Raw genomic sequence first — 20,792 nt, 5'->3', positions numbered from 1 at the left:
GAAAAGCATGAACCAAATATATGTTGTCAACAAGAAACTCACTTCAAATAAAATGATACAGGTAGGATAAAAGTACTGGCTCAGGCTTTCAGCTCAGAGGAAGACAAGGTGGAACTCTCTTCTGTCCTCCCACCTCTAGGTTCATCTGACACTACCTGCTTCTGTCATGCCACCCAAGTGTGACTCCAATGAGATCAAAGTCATGAACCTCAGGTACACCTGTGAGGAAGTCAGTGCCACGTCTTCCCTGGCCCCCAAGATCATCCTGCTGGATCTGTCTCCAAAAAATGTTAGTGATGACATCACCAAGACAACTGGTTACTGGAAGGGTCTAACGATTATAGAGAAACCATTCAGAACAAACAGGCCCAGACTGAAGTAGTACATTCAGTAGTACATTCAGTACATTTGGTGGTGCTCTGACCACCAAAGTCCTCAAGGAACCACACAGAGACAGAAAGAAGCAGACAAACAGTAAGCACGGTGGAAATATCACTTTTGATGAGATTGTCAACATTGCTTGACAGATGCAGCACTGATCTTTAGCTAGAGAACTCTCTAGAAACATTAAAGAGGTGCTGGGGACTGACTAGTCGGTGAGCTGCAATTTGATGGCCTTCATCATAGATGACATCAACAATGGTACAGTAGAATGCCCAGTTAGTTAAAAACTACAAAGGAAAATATTTCACTAAAGGATTATTTGACAACAAAAAAAAAGGTAGTGAGATGGAAGAAGATGCATCATGATAACGCTAAACAAAAGAAAGCTGGAGTAACTATATTATTATCAGACAAAGTAGACTTCAGAGCAAAGAAAATTACCAGAGATAAAGAGGGACATTACATGGGCTGAAAAGGTCAACTGACTAAGAAGACATAACATTCCTAAATGTGTATGAACTTAATAACAAAGCTTCAAAATACATGAAGCAAAATCTGACAGAACTGAAAGGAGAAATGGACAAGTTCACAACTGTAGTTGAAGACTCAAACACTCCTATCTCCTTAATTGGAAAAACAAATTAAAAAATCAGCAAGGCTATAGAACAGAGTTTCTCAACTTCAGAACTATTAACATTTTGGACTGAATAATTATTTCTTGTGGGGGACATGGGCTGTTCTGTGGACTGTAAGATGTTTAGCAGCATTCCTGGTCTCTACTACTAGGTGTCAGCAGCATCTTCCCCCAAGTTGTGACAATCAAAAATATCTCCAGACATTGACAAATGTCCCCTGAGAGAGAAGGGCAAAACCACTACCAGTTGAAAACCACTGTTATAGAAAACCTGAACAACATCATCAACCAACTGGATCTAATTGACATGTATAGAAAACTCCACCCAACTACAGAAGAATATGTATTATTTTTAATTGAACTTGAAACACTTACTAGGATAGACTATATCCTGAGTTATCAAGATATACTATATCCTGAGTTATAAAACAAGCCTGAACACAGTTTTTCAAATTGAAAATTATATAAAGAATGTCCTCTGACCATAATAGAATTAGACCTGAAATCAATGACAGAATGATAATGGGCAAGTCTCCAAACGCTTGGAAATTAAACAGCACACTTTGAAATAATCCATGTGTCAAAGAGAAAGTCTCAAGGGAAATTTAAAAATGTTTTGCACTGAACAAAAATGAAAATATGAGATATAAAAATTTGGGGAGTGCAGCTAAAATGGTGCTTAGAGGAGACTTTACAGCATTAAATGTGTATAACATAAGATAATAAAGGTCTCAGATCAATAATCTAAGCCATCACCCAGAAAAAAGGAAGAGCAAAATAAACCCAAAGCAAGCAGAAGGAAAGAAATAATAAAGAGCAAAAATCAATAAAATTGAAAGCAGAAAGAACAATAGAGCAAATCAATGAAACCAAAGCTGGTTCTTTGACAAGATCAATAAATCAGATAAACTTCTTGAAAAACTGACAAAGAAAAAAGAGAGAAAATACGAATTACCAATATCATGAATGCAAGAGGGAATAACACTACAGAGCATACAGACATTAAAAGGATAATAAGGGACTAAAACAAACAACTCTATGTACATAAGTTTGATGAACTAGTTTAAATGGACCAATTCCTCAAAACCCATAAATTACCAAAACTCGCCCAAGATAAAAGTTTAACCTGAATAGTCCTAACTATTAAGGAAATTGAATTTGTAGTTAAAAATCTTCCAGAAAAAACAAATCTCCAGCCCCAAATGATTTCACAGTGAATGCAACCAAATATTTTTAAAGAAATAACACCAATTTTACACAATCTCTTCCAGAATATAAAAGAGGAGGGAAACAATTCCTAATTCATTTTGCAAACCCTGCATTACCGTAATACAAAAACAGACAAAGACAATACAAGACAAGAAAACTACAAGTCAATATACCTCATGAACATAAGTGCAAAAATCTTCAACAAAATATTAGAAAAATCAAATCCATCAGTAGACAAAAATATTGATACACCATGAACAAGTGGGCTTTACCATGGGAATGCAATTCAACAAGAAAATGATTTTAATAAAATTTAACATTCATTCATAATAAAAACCCTCAGAAAATTGGGAATAGAAGGGAAGTGCCCCAACCTGCTAAAGGGCATAAGAAAGAAACAGATAAAGGCAGGAAGGCAAGCAGGAAGAAAGGAAGAAAGAAGGGAGGGAAGGAGGTAGGGAGGAGGGAGGGAGGAAGGGAGGAAGAAAGGAAGAAGAAGAAAGAGAAGGAGGGAGGGAGGAAGGGAAGAAGGAAGGAAGGAAGGAAAGAAGGAAGGAAGGAAGGAAGGAAGGGAGGGAGGGAGGGAGGAAGGGAGGAAGGGAGAGAGAAAGAAAGGAAGAAAGAAGGAAAGAAGGAAGGAAGGGAGGGAGAGAGGGAGGGAAGGAGGAAGGAAGAGAGAGAAAGAAAGGAAGGAAGGAAGGAAGGAAGGAAGGAAGGAAGGAAGGAAGGAAGGAAGAAAGAAAGAGAGGAAGGAAGGAAGGAAGGAAGGAAGGAAAGAAGGAAGGAAGGAAGAAAGAAAGAAAGAAAGAAAGAGAGGAAGGAAGGAAGGAAGGAAGGAAGAAAGAAAGAAAGAAAGAAAGAAAGAAAGAAAGAAAGAAAGAAAGAAAAAGAAAGAAAGAAAGGGAGAAAGGAATGAAAGAGAGAGAGAGGAAGGAAGGAAAGAAGGAAAGAAAAGAAAAGCTAATGTCATAATTAATGGTGAAAGACTGAATGTCTTTCTCCCAAGATCTAGAACAGGCAGGCAAGAATGTCCACTCTCACTACTCCTAGTCAACATCATACCTGGAAGTACTAGCCAGGGCAACAAGGCAAGAAAAATAAATAAGAGGTAAACAGATTGGAAAGGAAGAAATAAAAGTATCCTTACTTGCAGACAACACGATTATTTACATAGAAAATTCCAAGAAATCTATTTTTTAATTCCTGGGACTAAATTTAAATTTAAATCTCTAGTCTAGCAAAGTTGCAGAAACATGGATGTATGAAACTTAATATTTCTATATTTTAGCAGTGAACAATTAGAAACCAAAAGGTTTTTAAGATATCATTTAAAATAGTGTCCCCAAATGAAACACTTAGGTATAAATCTAGCAAAATATGTACCAAATCTGTATGGGAAAAAACTATGAAATACTTATGAAAGACCTCGAATATGTAAATAACTGAAGACATACGATGTTCATGAATTGGATCAGTCAAAATAATAAAGATGCCAACTTTAAAAATTTATTTATGGATTAATTTTCTATTATAATCTTCAGTAGCAATTTTTGTAAGTAAATCTAGATCATTCTAAAATGTATATGATAAAAAAAACAAACAACCCAATCCAAAAATGGGCAGAAGACCTACATAGACATTTCTCCAAAGAAGATATAGAGATTGCCAACAAACACATGAAAAGATGCTCAACATCACTAATCATCAGAGAAATGCAAATCAAAACTACAATGAGGTATCACCTCACACCAGTCAGAATGGCCATCATCAAAAAATCTACAAACAACAAATGCTGGAGAGGGTGTGGAGAAAAGGGAACCCTCTTGCACTGTTGGTGGGAATGTAAATTGATACAGCCACTATGGAGAACAGTATAGAGGTTCCTTAAAAAACTAAAAATAGAACTACCATATAACCCAGCAATCCCACTACTGGAAGAAATACCCTGAGAAAACCATGATTCAAGAAGAGTCATGTACCACAATGTTCATTACAGCTCTATTTACAATAGCCAGAACATGGAAGCAACCTAAGTGTCCATCAACAGATGAATGGATAAAGAAGATGTGACACATATATACATTGGAATATTACTCAGTCGTAAAAAGAAACGAAATTGAGTTATTTGTAGTGAGGTGGATGGACCTAGAGTCTGTCATACAGAGTGAAGTAAGTCAGAAAGAGAAAAACAAATACTGTGTGCTAAAAAAAAAAAAAAAACAGATTCTGAAGAACTTAGGGGCAGGACAGGAATAAAGACGCAGGCATAGAGAATGGACTTGAGGACACAGGGAGGGGGAAGGGTAAGCTGGGACGAAGTGAGAGAGAGGCAGGGACATATATACACTACCAAATGTAAAATAGATAGCTAGTAGGAAGCAGCCACATAGCACAGGGAGACCAGCTTGGTGCTTTGTGACCACCTAGAGGGGTGGGATAGGGAGGGTGGGAGGGAGACGAAAGAGGGAGGAGATATGGGGATATATGTATATGTATGCTGATTCACTTTGTTATAAAGCAGAAACTAACACACCATTGTGAAGCAATTATACTCCAATAAAGTTGTTTTTAAAAAAGTAAAATAAATTATAAAAAATAATAATAAAAATATAAAACATAAAATGTATATGAAAAGGCAAAGAACTAGAATAACCAAAACCATTTTTTAAAGAAAAATAAAATTGGATGAATCACACTGCCCATTTTTAAGACTTAGTATACACAGCTACAGTTATTTATACTGCATTGTATTAGTAATAGGATTGACATATAGATTAATGGAAGCAAATAGAGACAACAGAAATAGACCCATATAAATAATAGTCAATTGTTTTTTGACAAAGTGCAAATGCACTTCAATGGATAAAAGATAATCTTTTTTTAAAACGGTGTTTGAACAATGAAACTTGACTTAAACCATATGCCTTATACAAATATAGATCATAAATCTAAGTGCAAAATATGGAACTATGAAACGTTGTGGAGAAAACATAAGAGAAAATTCTTTGTGTCCTGGGGTTAGGCAAACAGTTCATACACTTGACACCAAAATCACAGTGTATAAAAGATTGGTAAATTAGCATTCATCACGTTTTAAAATTTTTGTTCTGCCAAAGACACTTTAAAGAAGACAAACTACAGACTGAAGAAAATATTTGCAAATTATATATACCTGACAAAATACTTGTATCCAGAACATATAAAGAGCTCTCAAAACTCAACAGTAAAAAAAAAAAAAAATTAAAATGAGCAAAAGACTGAAACAAATGCTTCATCAAAGAGAATGAATAGGTGGCAAATAAACACATTAAAAGATGTTCAAAAATCATTAGCCACTAGAGTTCTAGAAGAGGACATAATTAAGTCAATCAACCTTTGTGTGAATGAATGAATCTTTATGACCCCTTCCAAGACTTCATAGAGAAAGAAATCGAGCATGATTAAATGGAAGAAAGAAGATTAAAATGCTTTAAAGGCAATAATGTGAAGTGGAAAAAGCATGGATGATGAGGTCAGACATGGGGCTTTGAACCCACCGCCAACATGGTTCCAGATCTTGAAGAAGTCACCGTCCACTAAGAGACTCAACTAGCAGGAAGATACATAATCCTTCCTGTGTGCCAGGTACTGTGATAAAGATTTTGTATGCATTTTCTCTTACACTTCACAACAAACTTCTGAAATAATGATAACAATATTTAACATTTTTTGAGTACTTACTATGTGCCAAGCAATAGTCTAAGCACTTACCATGTATAATACCATTAAATTCTCACAATTACCTTATAGTGTAGATACTGTTATTACCCCCATTTTACAAAAGAAAAAAAATCAAACGCATAGAAGTGACTGCCCAATGTCAAGCAGCTAGTAAGTCACAAAATTGGAAGTCTCTCTGAATCCAGACACTAACATGACCACTATAATAAAGAGAAGCACAGACTACGGTAGGATTACTGAGATTCCACTACCCAGTACTAGCCTGGGAACAGGAAAGATTTCCCAGATGAAGTCTTAGCTGAGATCCGAGGACAAATAAGAGACAGGAAGGCAAAGAGGGTAGAGACATGTACTGAGGCTTGGACAGTTCCCAGGAACGCAGAGTAGTTTGGGCTGGCTGGAGTTCAGAGTTCAGAACATGGAGTTTAAGCTGCAGAAGAAATAGAAGTGAGCAGAGGTCAGGTGAGGAAAAAGTTTCCTGTGTGTTCTCATTAATCAGGACTCTTGTGATTTCAAATAACAAGTTTGTGGAGTCACCTTATATTGAATCAGAAATGTATTGGCTCAAATAGTCCAACTGTAGGGACCACAGAGATGGGTCAATTGATTAATTTGTCTTTTTTTCTGCTTCTCTCTGTGTTGACTTTATTTTCTCAGATCATTTTCCTCCATAAAACAAAAGTTAAGGTTAACAACAGCCTTCAGGATTACTTCTTAATGGACAGTGAGATTCCCTTTCTCTGAAGAGTACTGTTTAATTCCCAAACATTTGGGGATTTTTCTAGATATCTCTTTTGTTATTAATGAATACCTTATTGCACTGTGATCAAAGAAAATGTTATTTAGGATTTTATTCCCTTGAAATTTTTAAAACAGACTTTATGGCTCAGCCTATGGCCAATTTTGTCAAATGTTTCATGTGCACTTGAAAAGAATGAGTATCCTTGAATTGTTGGGTGCAGGATTCTGTATAAGTCAACGTGTTTAGGGTTGTTTATCATATTGTTCAAATCTGCATGTTGATTTTTTTCATCTGTTTGTTCTATCAATAACTGCAATAAGTGTACTAAAGTTTCCTACTGTAATTGTGGACTTACCTACTTCTTTTATTTCTGTTAGTTATTTAATCCCTTTTTAAAATATTTATTTATTTATTTTATTTTTGGCTGTGTTGGGTCTTAGTTGCGGCACATGGACTCTTCATTGTGGCATGGGCTTCTCTCTAGCTGTGGCTCACGTGCTCAGTTGTTGCAGTGCACAGGCTTAGTTGCCCCGTGGCATGTGAGATCTTGGTTCCCCCACCAGGGATTGAACCCACATCTCCTGCATTGGAAGGAGGATTCTTAACCACTGGACCACCAGGGAAGTCCTTATTTCTGTTACTTTTTGCTTTACATATTTGAGTGTACAAAATTAAGTAGATACAAATTTAGAATTGTTTCTGCTGGATTAACCCTTTTTTATCATTATGAAATATCCTCTATCTCTACAGCTGCATCTTGTCTTAAAGTCTTCTTTATCTGGTGTTAGCATAGATGTACCAACTTTCTTTTGTTAATGTTTGTACAGGAAATACTTTTTCATCCTTTGATGAAACCTTCAATCTCTCTGTGTTCTTATATTTGAGGTATGCCCCATGCAAGCAGCATATACCTGGGTTTAAATTTTATCCAATCTGAAAATCTTTGTCTTTTTATTGACTTGCTAACACTGAATCTAATTATTGATATATCTGAGTTTAATCTACCATCTTACTATTTGTTTTCTATGTGTCCTATATATTCTTTATTCCTTTCTCTTTTTTGACCTTTTTTTGGGTTATTAAAATATTTCGTTAGTTTTACCTACATTTGTTTTAATTATTTCTTTTTTTATTACTTTGCTCATTAACTTGCAGATTGCAATGTGCAACTTTGATTTATTATAGTCTAATATAAATTAATATTTTTATTTTTCAAGGACCTTAGAACAATTTAACCACACTCTTCTACTTTTGTGATCCTGCTGTCATAAATTTTATATTATACATATATTGAAAACCCACCAGAGATTATTTTTTTCTTTTCTTTTGAATTTTATTTTATTTTTTTATACAGCAGGTTCTTATTAGTTATCTATTTTATACATATTAGTGTATATATGTCGATCCCAATCTCCCAATTCACCCCACCACCACCCCCACACCCCCGCTTTCCCCCCTTGCTGTCCATACATTTGTTCTCTACATCTGTGTCGCTATCTCTGCCTTGTAAACCAGTTCATCTGTACCATTTTTCTAGATTCCACATACATGCGTTAATATATGATACTTGTTTTTCTCTTTCTGACTTACTTCACTCTATATGACAGTCTCAAGGTCCATCCATGACTCTACAAATGACCCAATTTCATTCCTTTTCATGGCTGAGTAATATTCCATTGTATACATGTACAACATCTTCTTTATCCATTCATCTGTTGATGGGCATTTAGGTTGCTTCCATGACCTGGCTATTGTAAATAGTGCTGCAATGAACATGGGGGTGCATGTGTCTTTTTGAATTATGGTTTTCTCAGGGTATGTGCCCAGTAGTGGGATTGCTGGGTCATATGGTAATTCTATTTTTAGTTTTTTAAGGAACTTCCATACTGTTCTCCATAGTGGCTGTATCAATTTACATTCCCACCAACAGTGCAAGAGGGTTCCCTTTTCTCCACACCCTCTGCAGCATTTGTTGTTTGTAGATTTTCTGATGATGCCCATTCTGACTGGTGTGAGGTGATACCTCATTGTAGTTTTGATTTGTGTTTCTCTAATAATTAGTGATGTTGAGCAGCTTTTCATGTGCCTCTTGGCCATCTGTATGTCTTCTTTGGAGAAATGTCTATTTAGGTCTTCTGCCCATTTTTGGATTGGGATGTTTTTTTAATATTGAGCTGCATAAGCTGTTTATATATTTTAGAGATTAATCCTTTGTCCATTGATTCATTTGCAAACATTTTCTCCCATTCTGAGGGTTGTCTTTTCGTCTTGTTTATAGTTTCCTTTGCTGTGTGAAAGCTTGTAAGTTTCATTAGGTCCCATTTATTTCTTTTTGTTTTCATTTCCATTTCTCTAGGAGGTGGGTCAAAAAAGATCTTGCTGTGATTTATGTCAAAGAGTATTCTTCCTATGTTTTCCTCTAAGAGTTTTATAGATTCCAGTCTTACATTTAGGTCTTTAACCCATTTTAAGTTTATTTTTGTGTATGGTGTTAGGGAATGTTCTAATTTCATTCTTGTACATGTAGCTGTCCAGTTTTCCCAGCACCACTTATTGAAGAGACTGTCTTTTCTTCATTGTATATGCTTGCCTCCTTTGTCATTGATTAGTTGACCATAGGTGCATGGGTTTATCTCTGGGTTTTCTATCCTGTTCTATTGATCTATATGTCTGTTTTTGTGCCAGTACCATATTGTCTGATTATTGTAGCTTTGCAGTATAGTCTGAAGTCAGGGAGTCTGATTCTTCCAGCTCTGTTTTTTTCCCTCAAGATTGCTTTGGCTATTTGGGGTCTTTTGTGTCTCCATATAAATTAAAAAATTTTTTGTTCTAGTTCTGTAAAAATTGCCATTGGTAATTTGATAGGGATTGCTTTGAATGTGTAGATTGCTTTGGGTAATATACTCATTTTCACAATATTGATTCTTCCAGTCCAAGAGTATGGTATATCTCTCCATCTGTTTGTGTCATCTTTGATTTTTTTCCTCAGTGTCTTATAGTTTTCTGAGTACAGGTCTTTTACCTCCTTAGGTAGGTTTATTCCTAGGCATTTTATTCTTTTTGTTGCAATAGTGAATGGAATTGTTTCCTAATTTCTCTTTCTGATCTTTCTGTTAGTGTACAGGAATGTAAGAGACTTCTGTGCATTAATTTTGTATCCTATAACTTTACCAAACTCATTGCTTACCTTTAGTAGTTTTCTGGTGGCATCTTTAGGATTCTCTATGTATAGTATCGTGTCGTCTGCAGTGACAGTTTTACTTCTTCTTTTCCAATTTGTATTCCTTTTATTTCTTTTTCTTCTCTGATTGCTGTGGCTAGGACTTCCAAAATTATGTTGAATATTAGTGGTGAGAGTGGACATCCTTGTCTCGTTCCTGATTTTAGAGGAAATGCTTTCAGTTTTTCACCATTGAGAATGATGTTTGCTGTGGGTTTGTCATATATGTTCTTCATTATGTTGAGGTTGGTTCACTCTATGCCCACTTTCTGCAGAGTTTTTATCATAAATCGGTGTTGAATTTTGTCAAAAGCTTTTTCTGCATCTACTGAGATGATCATATGGTTTTTATTCTTCAATATTTAATATGGTGTATCACATTGATTGATTTGCGTATATTGAAGAATCCTTGCATCCTTGGGATAAATCCCACTTGATCATGGTGTATGATCGTTTTAATGTGTTGTTGGATTCTGTTTGTTAGTATTTTGTTGAGGATTTTTGCATCTATATTCATCAGTGATATTGGTCTGTAATTTTCTTTTTATGTAGTATCTTTGTCTGGTTCTGGTATCAGGGTGATGGTGGCCTTGTAGAATGAGTTTGGGAGTGTTCCTTCCTCTGTAATTTTTTGGAAGAGTTTGAGAAGCATAGGTGTTAGCTCTTCTCTAAATGTTTGATAGAATTCACCTGTGAAGCCATCTGGTCCTGGACTTTTGTTTTTTGGGAGATTTTTAATCACAGTTTCAATTTCATTACTTGTGATTCGTCTGTTCATATTTTCTATTTCTTCCTGGTTCAGTATTGTAAGGTTATACCTTTCTAAGAATTTGTTCATTTCTTCCAGGTTGTCCATTTTGTGGCATAGAGTTGCTTGTAGTAGTCTCTTATGATGATTTGTATTTCTGCAGTGTCCGTTGTAACTTCTTGTTTTTCATTTCTGATTTTATTGATTTGAGTCCTCTCCCTCTCTTTCTTGATGAGTCTGGCTAAAGGTTTATCAATTTTGTTTATCTTCTCAAAGGACCAGACTTTAGTTTTATTGAAATTTGCTATTGTTTTCTTTGCTTCTATTTCATTTATTTCTGCTCTGATCTTTAATGATTTCTTTCCTTCTACTAACTTTCGGTTTTGTTCGTTCTTCTTTCTCTAGTTCCTTTAGGTGTAAGGTTAGATTGTTCACTTGAGATTTTTCTTGTTTCTTGAGGTAGGATTGAACTGCTATGAACTTCCCTCTTAGACCTGCTTTTTCTGCATCCCATAGGTTTTGGATCATCGTGTTTTCATTGCCATTTTTCTCTAGGTATTTTTATTTCTTCATCAATCTCTTGGTTATTTAGTAATGTATTGTTTAGCCTCCATGTGTTTGTGTTTTTTTATATTTTTTTCCCTGTAATTTATTTCTAATCTCATAGCGTTGTGGTCGGAAACAATGTTTGATATGATTTCAGTTTTCTTAAATCTACCGAGGCTTGATTTGTGGCCCAAGATGTGATCTATCCTGGAGAACGTTCCATGTGCACTTGAGAAGAAAGTGTAATCTGCTGGTTTTGGATGGAATGTCCTATAAATACCAATTAAATCTGTTTGGCCTATTGTGTCATTTAAAGCTTGTGTTTCCTTATTAATTTTCTGTGTGGATGATCTGTCCATTGGTATAAGTGAGGTGTTAAAGTCCCCCACTATTATTGTGTTACTGTCGATTTCCTCTTTTATAGCTGTTAGCATTTGCCTTATGTATTGAGGTGCTCCTATGTTGGGTGCATATATATTTATAATTGTTATATCTTCTTCTTGGATTGATCCTTTGATCATTATGTAGTATCATTCCTTGTCTCTTATAAAGTCTATTTTATCTGATATGAGTATTGCTACTCCAGCTTTCTTTTGACTTCCATTTGCATGGAATATCTTTTTCCAACCCCTCACTTTCAGTCTGTATGTGTCCCTAGGTCTGAAATGGGTCTCTTGTAGACAGCATATATATGGGTCTTGTTTTTGTATCCATTAAGCAAGCCTGTGTCTTTTGGTTGGAGCACTTAACCCATTCACATTTAAGGTAATCATCAATATGTATGTTCCTATGACCATTTTCTTAATTGTTTTGGGTTTGTTTTTGTAGGTCCTTTTCTTCTCTGTGTTTCCCAGTTAGAGAAGTTCCTTTAGCGTCTGTGTAAAGCTGGTTTGGTGGTGCTGAATTCTCTTAGCTTTTGCTTGTCTGTAAAACTTTTGACTTCTCTATCGAATCTAAATGAGATGCTTGATGGGTAGAGTAATCTTGGTTGTAGGTTCTTCCCTTTCATCACTTTAAATATATTGTGCAACTCCTTTCTGGCTTGTAGAGTTTCTGCTGAGAAATCAGCTGTTAACCTTATGGGAGTTTCCTTGTATGTTATTTGTCATTTTTCCCTTGTTGCTTTTAACAATTTTTCTTTGCCTTCAATTTTTGTCAGTTTGATTACTATGTGTCTCAGCGTGTTTCTCCTTGGGTTTATCCTACCTGGCACTCTCTGTGCATCCTGGACTTGGGTGGCTATTTCCTTTCTCATGTTAGTGAAGTTTTCAACTATAATCTCTTTAAGTATTTTCTCGGGTCTTTCTCTCTCTTTCTCTTCTTCTCAGACTCCTATAATGCAAATGTTAGTGCGTTTAATGTTGTCCCAGAGGTCTCTAATGCTGTCTTCATTTCTTTTCATTCTTTTTTCTTTGTTCTGTTCCACAGCAGTGAATTCCACCATTCTGTTTTCCAGGTCACTTATCCGTTCTTCTGCCTCAGTTATTCTGCTATTGATTCCTTCTAGTGTAGTTTTCATTTCAGTTATTGTATTGTTCATCTCTGTTTGTTTGTTCTTTAATTCTTCTAGGTCTTTGTTAGACATTTTCTTGCATCTTCTCGATCTTTGCCTCCATTCTTTTTACGAGGTCCTGAATCATCTTCACTATCATTATTCTGAATTCTTTTTCTGGAAGGTTGTCTACCCCCACTTCATTTAGTTGTTTTTCTGGGGTTTTATCTTGTTCCTTCATCTGGTACATAGTCCTCTGCCTTTACATTTTGTCTATCTTTCTGTTGATGTGGTTTTTGTCCCACAGGCTGCAGGATTGTAGTTCTTCTTGCTTCTGCTGTTTGCCCTCTGGTGGATGAGGCTATCTAAGAGGCTTGTGCAAGCTTCCTGATGGGAGGGACTGGTGGTGGGTAGAGCTGGGTGTTGCTCTCGTGGGCAGTGCTCAGTAAAACTTTAATCCGCTTGTCTGCTGATGGGTGGGGCTGAGTTCCCTTCCTGTTGGTTGTTACCCAGCACTGAAGGCTATAGGCTCTTTGGTGGTGCTTATGGTGGACTCTGGGAGGGCTCACGCCAAGGAGTACTTCCCAGAACTTCTGTTGTAAGTGTCCTTCTCTCTGCAGTGAACCATGGCCACCCCTTGCCTCTGCAGTAGAGTAGGTCTGGTTCAGTCTCCTATGGGGTCACTGCTCCTTCCCCCTGGGTCCTGATGTGCACACTACTTTGCCTGTGCCCTCCAAGAGTGGAGTCTATGTTTCCCCCAGTCCCGTCAAAGTCCTGCAGTCAAATCCCGCTAGCCTTCATAGTCTGATTCTCTGGGAATTCTTCCTCCTGTTGCTGGGCCCCCAGGTTTGGAAGCCTGACGTGGGGCTCAGAACCTTCACTCCAGTGGGTGGACTTCTGTGGTATAATTGTTCTCCAGTTTGTGAGTCACCCACCCAGAGTTTATGGGATTTGATTTTGTTGTGATTGCACCCCTCATACCATCTCATTGTGGCTTCTCCTTTGTTTTTGGATGTGGGGTATTTTTTTTTTTTGGTGAGTTCCAGTGTCTTCCTGTCAATGATTGTTCAGCAGTTAGTTGTGATTCCAGTGCTCTCACAAGAGTGAGTGAGCACATGTCCTTCTACTCCGCCACCTTGAACCAACCTCCCCACCATAGATTATTGTTTTAATTAAGTTTTATTGTCAATATTCATTTAGATTTACCCAGATGTTTATCCTTTATATCACTTTTTATTGCTGTCTGCATTTTGCACTTCCATCTAGGATCATTTTTATTCCAAAATTTATTCTAAATGAGAATAGTCTTTAGTATTTACTTTATGTAGCTTTATTGTAATAAGATCCCTCATTTTTGCTTGACATTGGCTTTCTATTAAAAAGGATATTTTTGCTCGGTATAATGTTCTTGGTTGGCAGTTGATTTTATTTTTCAGCACTTTAAAAGGTGGTATCATATTGTTTTCATTTTTCTTGAAAAAGCAACTGTCTATCTTATTGTTTCTCCTTTGAAGATAATATTTCTTTTTTACTTTGTATCCTTTTAATATTTCTCATGGCTTAATTTTCAGAAGTTTTATTATTATGTACCAAAATGCGTTTTTAATTTATCTTGAATAGGGTTCATTGTACTTCCTGAGTCTGTGGTTTGATGTCTTTTGTCAGATTAGACAAATTTTCTTACCTCATTTTTTAAATAGATTTTATTTTTTTAGAGCAGAAAAACTGAATGGAAGGTACAGAGATTTGCCATGTGTCCTCTGCCCCTACACATTCATAACCTCCCCCATTCTTAACATCCCCCACTTGAGTGGCACATTTGTTACAATTGATGAATCTATATTGACACATCATTATCACCCAGAGTCCATGGTTTACATTAAGTTTCACTCTTGGTGTTGTACCTTCTATGGGTTTGCACAAATTTATAATGGTATGCATCTACAACTAGACTATCATACAGAGTAGTTTCAGTGCCCTAAAAATTCTCTTTAGTCCACCTATTCACCACCCTCCCCCCTAATCTTTGGCAACCACTCCGTCCATAGTTTTGCCTTTTCCCTAATGTCATAATTAGAATCCTACAGTATGTAGTCTCTTCAGATTGACTTCTTTCACTTAGTAATATGCATTTAAGTTTCCTCCATGTTTTTTTATGTCTTGATGGCTCATCTCTTTTCAGTGTGAATAATATTCCATTGTCTGCATGTACCACAGTTTATCCATTCACCTACTGAAGTACAAGTTAGTTGCTTTCAAGTTTTGGCAGTTATGAATAAAGCTGCTATAAACATCTGTTTGCAGGTTTTGGTGTAGACATAAGTTCATAAGTTCATAATTTGGGTAAATACCAAGGAGTTCGATTGCTGGATCAAATGATAAAAGTATGTTTACTTTTGTAAGAAATGGCCAAACTTCTTCCAAAGTGGCTGTACCATTTTGCATTCATATCAGCAATGAATGAGAGCTCCTGTTGCTCCACATTCTCATCAGCGTTTGGTGCTGTCATATGCTTATTTGCCATCCATATATCTTGTTTGTGGAGGTGTCAGCTAAGGTCTTTGGCCCATTTTTTAATTGGGTTTTTTATTATTGTTTAATTTTAAGAATTCTTTGTATATTTTGGTTAACAGTCCTTGATTAGATACAAATTTTGCAAATATTTACTCCTAGTCTGTGACTTGTTTTTTCATTCTCTTGACAGTGTCTTCTGCAGAGCAGAAATTTTAATTTTGATGTAGTCCAGCTTATTACTTCTTTCTTCCATGAGCCATTTGTTTGCTGCTGTATCTTAAATGTCAACACCAAACTCAAGGTCATCTAGAATTTCCCCTATGTTATCTTCTAGGAGCTGTATATTTTGGCACTTTACATTTGGGTCTTTGGTCCATTTTGAGGTAATTTTTGTGAAGGGTATAGGATCTGTGTCTAGATTCTTTTTTTTTTTTTCTTTTTTTGCATATGGATGCCCAATTGTTCCAGCATCATTTGTTGAAAAGACCCTTTTCTCCATTTTATTGCCTTTGCTCCTTTATCAAAAATCAGTTGTCTATATTTATGTAGGCCCTATTTCAGGGTTCTCTATTCTGTTACATTATTCTACTTGTCTATTCTTTCACCAGTATCACACTGTCTTGATTACTGCAGCTTTACAGTAAGTCTTAAAGTCAGGTAGTTTCTGTCCTGCAACTTTGTTCTTCTTCTATATTGTGTTGGCTATTCTGGGTCTTTTGCCTCTCCACATAAACTTTAGAATCAGTTTGTTGATACCCATAAAATAACTTTTTCTGGGATTTCTATTGAGATTGCATTGAATCTATAGATCAAGTTAAGAAGAACCCACATCTTGACAAAATTGATTTGTTCTACCCATGAACATGGAATGTTTCTCCATTTATTTAGTTCTTTGATTTCTTTCATCAGATTTTTGTTGTTTTCATCAGATTTTTGTTATTTTCCTCATATAGATCTTGTACATATTTTGTTACACTTATACCTAAGCATTTCATATTTTAGTGATACTGTAAATGGTATTGTGTTTTTAATTTCAAATTCTACTTGTTCATTGCTGGTATATAGGAAAGCAATTGACTTTTGCATATTAAATTTGTTTTCTGCAACCTAGATGTAACTGAGTATTAATTCCAGGAATTTTCTTGTTGATTCTTTTGGATTTTTAACATAGACAATCATATCATCTACAAACAACAACAGTTTTAATTTTTCCTTCCCTATCTTGTATACCATTCATTTCCTTTTCTTGTCTTAATGTATTATCTGGTACTCCCAGTATGATGTCAAAAAGCAGTGGTGAGAGGGGACATCCTTGCCTTGTTCCTGATCTTTGTAGGCAAGCTTCCAGTTTCTTACCATTAAGTATGATGTTAGCTGTAGTTTTTTGCAGATAATCTTAATCAAGTTGAGGAAGTTCCCCTCTATTCCTAGCTTGCTGAGAGCTTTTATCATGAATAGATGTTTGATCTTATCTAATGCTTTTTTTGCACCTATTGAAATGAACATGTGATTTTTCTTCTTCAGCCTATTGAGGTAATGGATTACATTAATTGATCTTCAAATGTTGAACCAGCCTTGCATACCTTGGATAAATCCCACTTAGTTGGGTGTATAATTCTTTTTATACATTATGGGATACAATTTACTAATATTTTATTGAGGATTTTTGCATTTATGTTCAATAAAAGATATTGGTTTGTGGTTTTCTCTTTTTGGTAGTGTCTTTGTCTGGTTTTGGCATTAGGATGATGCTAGACTAGGACTAGGATAATGAGTTTGGTAGTTTTTCCTCTGCTTCTATCTTCTGAAAGAGATTGTAAAGAATGGTATCATTTTTTCCTTAAGTATCTGGTAGAATTCACTGGTGAACCCATGTGGGCCTGGTGCTTTCTGTTATGGAAGGTTATTAATTATTGATTCAGGTTCTTTAATAGATATAAGCCTATTCAGATTATCTATTTTTTCTGTGTCTTTCAAGGAACTGGTCCATTTCATCTAGGTTATCAAATATGTGAGCAAAGAGTTGCTCATAGTATTCTTTTAATATCCATGGGATTGGCAGTGATGTACCCTCTTTTATTTCTGATATTAGTAATTTATTTTTTCCCTCTTTTTCTTCTTTGTTACCTTGGTAAGAAGCTTATTAATTTTACTGCTATTTTCAAAGAATCATCTTTTGGTTTCATTGATTTTCTCTGTTGATTTCCTGTTACTTTATTTCTTCAGATATTTATTAGCACCACTTTATCCTCTTTTTCTGGCTTGCTAATTACATGTTTTAGATTTTGTCCAACATCTCTTATGGTATTTTCTGCATTGTCCATCTATTTTTATTTTTCCTCTACATATTTTAAATATTTTCTATCTTCCACTTGACTAATCTTTTCATCTGTGTAATCTTTATGGGTTTTATTTTCTGTTTAATTTATCCAATTTACTGTTAAATCATCTACTGAGTTCTTGATTTTAGTTATTAAATTTTTTCTAAATAGTTTTTATAGTTGTTTTTATCAAATTCAGGTCTTTGGTGACACTCTGCATCTTGTCATTTTTTGATGCTATTACTCACATATATTTTTAAATCCATGTTTGATAACTTTAGTATCTGTATCTCATGTGAATCTCTATTATGTCTTTTTCTCTCCTGACTTTTACTAATTAGACTCTGGCATGCCTATTAAATTTTTATTGAATATCTTACATTGTATATGAAAAAAAGTATAAAGGAACTAGATACTATTTTCTTCTAACCAAGTTAAATTACTTTAATTCTCACGGGGAGTTAAATAGGAGCAATTCACCTTGGTCCACTTAGGGATTGAGATAGAGGCTGAGTTTCAGTTCTTGTAAGGTCTGGTCTATTTAGCGTTTCAACAGTCCCTTGGGGTTTTCAAACAGAAGCCTAGGTCATTTACCAAGACTCCTCCTCCAAGGCAGACGTTGAACTCCAATTTTTGTCTCTTGTGGCACCAGGAGGCTTCAAATGTTCTCTTTAATTTCTTAACCTCTTCATATCCACTTTACATTTGGGCCATCAGTCTCAAGTACAGATAAGGAATCAGAAAACATCTTGAGGAAAAAAAATGGTAAGGAAGTTTGGGCTGACTGCTCAGCAGTTCCCTTTTCTCTGGGAACATGTCCCCTTCCAGCCCGGGATATCTTGGTAGCAATGAACCCCAATGTTTGATTCCCCAGTCCCAAGAGACTGCTGAAAGCTCTTGGCCACTGCTTTCTTCTCAGCTTCTAGGTCTGCCATCAAGAATTGGCAGTGTGAAGGAGGAAAGCAGTAGAGAATCTGAGGCTTGCCCCAATCCATTATTAACTTCTCTCCAGAACCATAACTCTCCAATTCCTTGCTTCATTGGTCCCTCTCTTTCAAACAGCTATTTTGGGCTTTGTTTTGTTTTTAATTAACAGGATTTGTTTTTTTGGGGGGTATTTTTTTTGTTTTTTTTTTTAACATCTTTATTGAAGTATAATTGCCTTACAATGGTGTGTTAGCTTCTGCTTTATAACAAAGTGAATCAGTTATACATATACAATATGTTCCCATTTCTCTTCCCTCTTGCATCTCCCTCCCTCCCACCCTCCCCATCCCACCCCTCTAGGTGGTCACAAAGCACCGAGCTGATCTCCCTGTGCTATGCGGCTGCTTCCCACTAGTTATCTATTTTACATTTGGTAGTGTATATATGTCCATGACACTCTCTTACCCTGTCACATCTCACCCCACCCCCTCCCCATATCCTCAAGTCCATTCTCTAGTAGGTCTGTGTCTTTATTCCCGTCTTGCCACTAGGTTCTTCATGGCCTTTTTTTTTTCCCTTAGATTCCGTATATATGTGTTAGCATACTGTATTTGTTTTTCTCTTTCTGACTTACTTCACTCTGTATGACAGACTCGAACTCCATCCACCTCATTACAAATACCTCCATTTCATTTCTTTTTATGGCTGAGTAATATTCCATTGTATATATGTGCCACATCTTCTTTATCCATTCATCTCTCGATGGACACTTAGGTTGCTTCCATGTCCTGGCTATTGTAAATAGAGCTGCAATGAACATTTTGGTACATGACTCTTTTTGACCTATGGTTTTCTCAGGGTATATGCCCAGTATTGGGATTGCTGGGTCGTATGGCAGTTCTATTTGTAGTTTTTTAAGGAACCTCCATACTGTTCTCCATAGTGGCTGTATCAATTTACATTCCCACCAACAGTGCAAGAGTGTTCCCTTTCCTCCACACCCTCTCCAGCATTTATTGTTTCTAGATTTTTTGATGATGGCCATTCTGACCGGTGTGAGATGATATCTCATTGTAGTTTTGATTTGCATTTCTCTAATGACTAATGATGTTGAGCATTCTTTCATGTGTCTGTAGGCCATCTGTATATCTTCTTTGGAGAAATGTCTATTTAGGTCTTCTGCCCATTTTTGGATTGGGTTGTTGGTTTTTTTGTTATTGAGCTGCATGAGCTGCTTGTAAATCTTGGAGATTAATCCTTTGTCAGTTGCTTCATTTGCAAATATTTTCTCCCATTCTGATGGTTGTCTTTTGGTCTTGTTTATGGTTTCCTTTGCTGTGCAAAAGCTTTTAAGTTTCATTAGGTCCCATTTGTTTATTTGTGCTCTTATTTCCATTTCTCTGGGAGCTGGGTCAAAAAGAATCTTGCTGTGATGTATGTCATAGAGTGTTCTGCCTATGTTTTCCTCTAAGAGTTTGATAGTGTCTGCCCTTACACTTAGGTCTTTAATCCATTTTGAGTTTATTTTTGTGCATGGTGTCAGGGAGTGTTCTAATTTCGTACTTTTACATGTAGCTGTCCAATTTTCCCAGCACCACTTATTGAAGAGGCTGTCTTTTCTCCACTGTATATGCTTGCCTCCTTTATCAAAGATAAGGTGACCATATGTGTGTGGGTTTATCTCTGGGCTTTCTATCCTATTCCATTGATCTATATTTCTGTTTTTGTGCCAGTACCAAACTGTCTTGATTACTGAAGCTTTGTAATATAGTCTGAAGTCAGGGAGCCTGATTCCCCCAGCTCCATTTTTCGTTCTCAAGATTGCTTTGGCTATTCGGGGTCTTTTGTGTTTCCATACAAATTGTGAAATTTTTTGTTCTAGTTCTGTGAAAAATGCCAGTGGTAGTTTGATAGGGATTGCATTGAATGTGTAGATTGCTTTGGGTAGTAGAGTCATTTTCACAATGTTGATTCTTCCAATCCAGGAACATGGTATATCTCTCCATCTATTTGTATCATCTTTAATTTCTTTCATCAGTGTCTTATAATTTTCTGCATACAGGTCTTTTGTCTCCTTAGGTAGGTTTATTCCTAGATATTTTATTCTTTTTGTTGCAATGGTAAATGGGAGTGTTTTCTTAATTTCACTTTCAGATTTTTCGTCATTAGTGTATAGAAATGCAAGAGATTTCTGTGCATTTATTTTGTATCCTGCTACTTTACCAAATTCATTGATTAGCTCTAGGAGTTTTCTGGTAGCATCTTTAGGATTCTCTATGTATAGTATCATGTCATCTGCAAATAGTGACAGCTTTACTTCTTCTTTTCCGATTTG

At 36.0% G+C, this 20,792-nt stretch overlaps 1 pseudogene; it reads left to right on the top strand.

The window, feature by feature from the left end:
- The first annotated feature begins 88 nt into the window (after positions 1 to 88).
- LOC137758607 (large ribosomal subunit protein uL11-like) lies at positions 89 to 668 on the top strand (annotated as a pseudogene).
- The last annotated feature ends 20,124 nt before the right edge of the window (positions 669 to 20,792 follow it).

Source organism: Eschrichtius robustus, chromosome 2, assembly GCF_028021215.1.
Source record: "Eschrichtius robustus isolate mEscRob2 chromosome 2, mEscRob2.pri, whole genome shotgun sequence".
Taxonomy (NCBI): Eukaryota; Metazoa; Chordata; class Mammalia; order Artiodactyla; family Eschrichtiidae; genus Eschrichtius; species Eschrichtius robustus.
Note: the sequence above shows the minus strand (reverse complement) of the source record. Positions and strands in the feature narration are given on the sequence as shown.